The sequence below is a fragment of the Gymnoscopelus braueri genome, assembly GCF_963280865.1.
Source record: "Gymnoscopelus braueri genome assembly, chromosome: 23".
NCBI classification, from domain to species: domain Eukaryota; kingdom Metazoa; phylum Chordata; class Actinopteri; order Myctophiformes; family Myctophidae; genus Gymnoscopelus; species Gymnoscopelus braueri.
In genome coordinates this window covers 9442244-9447815 of record NC_137625.1, presented here as the reverse complement: position 1 = coordinate 9447815, position 5572 = coordinate 9442244, and positions in this window count along the sequence as shown.

Here is a 5572-nt window from a genome sequence, read left to right as displayed (position 1 = left end):
CCCTTCATTATCGACATAATTTGTCAACAAAATCAAGCTAGAGTGGAACTACTAACATACCGGAACCATTTACTCAATTGCCTGCATTGCCCATCTTGTCTATCTGACTTCTGCCTCCCTGAATCTGATTTGACTAATGTTAAAGCTACACTATGTCACTTTAGTGATTTTGTATTATATTTATTTTTGACCAATCTGTATGGTAGTATATTAAGCAAGGGATAATCAACAGGGAGCCGGTCAACAGTGGCGTGCACAGACATTTTGAGGGGCAGGTACTCAACAAAATAAAAGGGAAAAAAGGGCACCTTGTGCGGTGAGCGGAACCGCCGGCTGCCCTAGTAGTGTGATATTTATTACAGGCACATCTTGTACGTCGTAATTGCATATGTATTTGTTTCAATAGCCATATGCTGTCTGATGCAGATGTGAAAGAAAAAAGCTTTTTTTCTTCTTTTTCTAAAGGGCACTTCTGGTCCAGAGGGCAAAGGGCAGGTGCTGTAGCACCACCTAGAGTCTATCTGTGCACGTGCCTGCCGGTCAATTTCTCTGCTTATTTCTCAATAATGACCAGCTCCCCATTGATTGTCCCGCATATTACACGGCTACCACTTAAAAGAAAAGTAAGGTATGCAGTGCAACATCGGCTTGGAAAGCATTGGTAGTGTTGATCAAATATGAATCAATATTCTGGCAGGCTCCATTATCTCAGTGGAGAAAAAAAATCAGCACTAACATAGTGTAGCTTTAATTTATCTGAACACTCTACAACTCCACCTTAGATACTGTAACACCTGTTAAATCTAAAATTAAGCATACTAGTGTCATCTCCTTGGATCACTGAGAATATCCACAGTTTTAGAAGAAAAGAGAAGAGAATGTCGGAGGACTGAATGTAGTTGGGGAAACACATGGCTCAAGGTTCCCTACCTACAGTTGGATTATTAGTCATTTTGATTAATTTCTGCTAAATGATTATTTTCAGTCAAACTTTACATAAACTCTACCACAAAGCTTCTGCTAAAAGAACATACTTATTTATTAACATTAAAATGAGGTATACAGAGCTACTTTTTAATAGCAAACATTTTAAATAACTAATAACGATAACAATCTTTGCCTGCATAAAAAAAAGTCCAAAGTCCCCGTTTTTAAAACAATAAAATAGCCATCAAACCAACTAAAAATTAACTAAACAGCCCAATTCCAACACAAAATTAAGTGCTGTATTCTAGTGATACCATATCTAAAATTGTCATCAAAACTACAATAATAAAACATAATACATTCAGCAGCAGGTATGGTCATTAGAAATCTGTTTATAAACCAACAGTTTTTTTTCCATAACGATTTTCTTTTTTTTTAAATACACATTTGGAAACACAAGGTAATGTCAATTTTGGTACATCTTAAATTGTGTCTGTGTGATACATACTGTAGTTATCTCTCTCTCTAAAAATCTAACTGGTGTTCCAGAGTGACGCGGACCTTCTTCGGTAACACTTTCAGAGGGAGAGGATTGTAATTGACAATTACTGGAAAGAGTCTCTCAGTGAGATCGCGTCCGAGGGTGAAGGACAGGTATGTAGGTGTGTGTTAGAATCAGGATCAGTGAAGTACAGCTTTCTTTTGAGCCAGTCAAGCTGGACCCTGATCCTCTGGGCATTCTTGTTTACGGGCAGATTAGTGGATGCTCCCGATGAGCGTGCTTTGTATTTACCATCACAGAACTCTAGTAACCAGAATTTACCCCAAACCTTCAGGTAACTCTGTTCTGACACACCCAGTGCCCAGGATGCATTGTCTACAACCTCAACGTCCCAGCTGTGAGTCCCTGAGTCAAAGCCCTCAGAACCTTGGACAAAGAGATAGCTGCACCTCTCTGGGTTGTCAGGAAGCTGCTGTGTTGCTCCACCGAGTGTCACACAGGTCAGGTCTTCAGACAGGATCAGTTCATCATAGGCCGTGTTGGGGTCCAGAATCACAGGAGCGTAAGAGACGATCTCCTTCATCTTGTCCCAGACACTGAAGGACAGGTTACCCAGGTGTTGGGCCACATCCATCAGTGTTCCTGAGACTGGCTGTGGGTCCGGCAACTGGACCATGAGCTGGATATTTTCCTCTGTGGCCTTGTAGTTCCTCAGGAACGAGACGTCATTGTAGTCTTCCGACTGGTCCTCAACGGCTCTGATTGAATCTGAAAGGGTCATCATGTCTCTGTTCACTCTTCTGTGCCTCTTCCTCCCTCATAGAAAAGAGCCTGGCATCCTCTTGCTTTTGTAGGAAGACTTCATGGCAGGAAGACTTCATGGCACAGATAACAGGTGAGCTCCTCTTGCTGCCGAGTCAAAAGGGAAGCCATTTTGTATGCATTTAGCACTCCCTCGCTGCCTGGAATTGTACTTGAGGCAGAGTCACTCATGCTGTTCAGCATTACAGCAGAGAACTACACAACACCAGGAGAAACAAAAGTAATAACATTATGATTTCAGAGCAGCAGTATAAGTAGTAGCAATATACATAGAACTGTTAAGACAAAATTCTAAATTAAATAATCAGTGGACTACCAACTGTTGACAGAGGAGTTAATACGTTAAGGGATATTCATATTCACTTACATACATGTTTGCGGTCATTTTAACATCTACTCAGGTTTTTGTGAGCACCCCAGACAGCTTTTAAGTTGCTTGATTCAGTATTTAGATATTTGACATTAATTTTATCAGACACGGCCCCTTCCTATACAAACCCATTGTAACTGTTAGATTCATTGAAAACTACCGACCTAGGTTCTGGTAGCCTCGGAAACCCATGCCTTTTTTTTTTGTTTCAAAAGAAAAAAAGCCTGGGAGAACCATGCAGGAACGGTGGTTTCTAAACCTTGTTATTTTTTATTTGACCAAAATATTATATAATATATTATAAATACACGTAATTGAAAAAACACGCCCCCTTCACACATTAGGACAATGTCAGAACCAAGGACGTGTGTTTTCAATGAATCTAATATGGTTAAAATGGAGTTTATGGGTTTGTATTCACCTGTTTCCTAGGCTGTGTGTTTTCCACTTCCTGTCGGATTTCATTGGATATCATTAGTCATCTGACCAGTTTCATTGGATTTCATTGGATCAAATCGACAGGAAGTGGAACACACACAGGAAGTGAAAAGCCTAGGAAACAGGTGAATAGGAAGGGGGTGTGAGCCATAGACATATAAAGGTAGACGCCTCATTCGGCTCTGAAGCGTCTGTATCTCGGGCGCGCTTCCTGCCTCCGCAGGGCTGCCTGTGCGTCACACACGCGGAAGTTCGGTAGGCCAATCAGAGGCAGGTGGGGGCGGGTCTTTTTGTAACCCAGCTCTTAACCCAGCTCTTAACCCTTTGAGAGGCAGCAGCTGACAGCTGTGCGCAGCATCTAGTTAGTTGGAACTTGGCAAACTCCACACTCTATTTGTGAAATTCAAATAAGAGACTGGTCCTTTTTCATATAAAGGTCCATTATTTATTCAGCATTTGAGTCACGGAACACCGTTTGATAAGCTTTAGCCTCTCACACCCAAAACTTAGAATGTTATCATTCGATTAGATGTTGTCAAAATAACAATTATTTACGTTCTCTAATTGTGTACTTGTTTAGTAAGTAATGTAGATGGTTAACAATTTGACTCTTCTTGACAGTGTGAAATGTTATACTCAAGATTTAAAGATCTATATAAGGGTCCATTTGGTTATCAACTCTCCATCATTTAGCTGGGGACCACCTGGAACCCCCTCAAGGACCACTGGTGGTTCCCGGACCACTGGTTGAGAACCATTGCACTGACAAGTCCCGGAAAAGACGCACTGTGATTGGCCAGTAGTCAACGCGCTGTGAGCGCTGTGATTGGCCAGTAGTCACTTTGAGTGGCAGGTGCAGCCGTGCAGGGCGGAAGAGCCGTGTGTATTGCGATACAAGTCGCCCCAATGAACTGCAGAGGCCAATGAGGTATCTAGGTTTCTAATATCTATGGTGTGAGCATAGACATATAAAGGTAGACGCCTCCTCTGGCTCTGAAGCGTCGGCATCTCGGACGCACTTCCGCTTCCTCTATGCTTCCGGGGGGCAGCTGGAAATTTCCTTGTGCGTCACAGAAGGGGGCGTTCAGTAGGCCAATCAGAGGCAGGTGGGGGCGGGACAACTAGATTCTGACAAGTCCTGGGAAAGACGTGCTGTGGTTGGCCAGTAGTCAACACGCTGTGATTGGCCAGTGCCAGTTCCCCCCGGAAATATGGCGGCCACCATACCAAACGGGTTGCTCCAACGAAGTGCAGAGGCCAATGAGGTATCTAGGTTTCTATATCTATGGGTGTGAGATCAAATGAATGTCAAATATCTAAATACTGAATCAAGCAACTTAAAAACTGTCTGGGGTGCTCACAAAAGCCAGAGTAGACGTTTTAATCACCCCAAACATGTTTGAAAGTGAAAAATCATTTTAAGCAGACTAATTGGATTGAATACATGAATTTCCATTACTTGCCATGTAAAAGCTTGGACTCAACAGCATTGACATTTTTTTATACTTCTGGGGTCGCCAACACATTTGTTGTATGGCTGATTGCTTAGTACAGTTCAGTGACCTGTACCACTAGGTCAGGGACCAGGGCTCCAATCATTTTGAATATTCACTCATAACGCAGAGCACATATTTTATGTTCTCCCTCTCTTTTTTTTTTTGCAGCGCCTCTTGCCTGCCAATCAATCAACTACTGTATGCTGCTCCACTACAAATATGGGAAAAATGAGTAACAAGTACTCAAATGTTTGAAAATATCAGATCTACAAGCTCGCAACACATGCTTGTAGGTCAGGCCTATAAAATAGGGCTTAAAGGGGTAGTTCACCCCCCAAATAACTTTCTTTCTATTGATTACTCACCCCATGGAGCCTTGAATTCATGGATATTTTTTTGTTTTTGTCGCATTCCTTCCTTTATTATTTGATTATAATAAATTTAGCCCCATTGATTCCGGTAGGAGACACAAATGCATTTGTGTCTCCTACCGGAATCAATGGGGACACATTTATTATAATCAAATTATTGGCTTAGGAATGTGACAAAAACAAAAAAATATCTATGAATTCAAGGCTCCAGATGGTCAGTAATCAATAGAAAAAAAGTTATTTTGGGGGTGAACTACCCCTTTAAGTGGTTCATGCATGTTTTAGAATATAATTAATATCTGCAAAGTAACTACAAAGTAAAGTTTTCAAATAACTGTAAAGGAGTAAAAGTACAATATTTGCCTCCGAGATGTAGTGGAGTAAAAGTATTGAAAATTGGAAAAACTCCAGTAAAGTAAAAAATACTTAAAAATGTTACTTACAGTGAGTAAATGTACTTGGTAACTTTACACCATTGTATATCAGTAACACAATAGTTAAACTCAGTCACAATCTCACCATCTATAAATGTAAACACCGGAAAACACAATATTTCTACACACTCAGAGATCACAGCTGCAAATTATCAAAGGTAATTAAGGAGCGGTGGAGGAGGAAACGCAAATTGCCGTTGACGCAGTTGTTT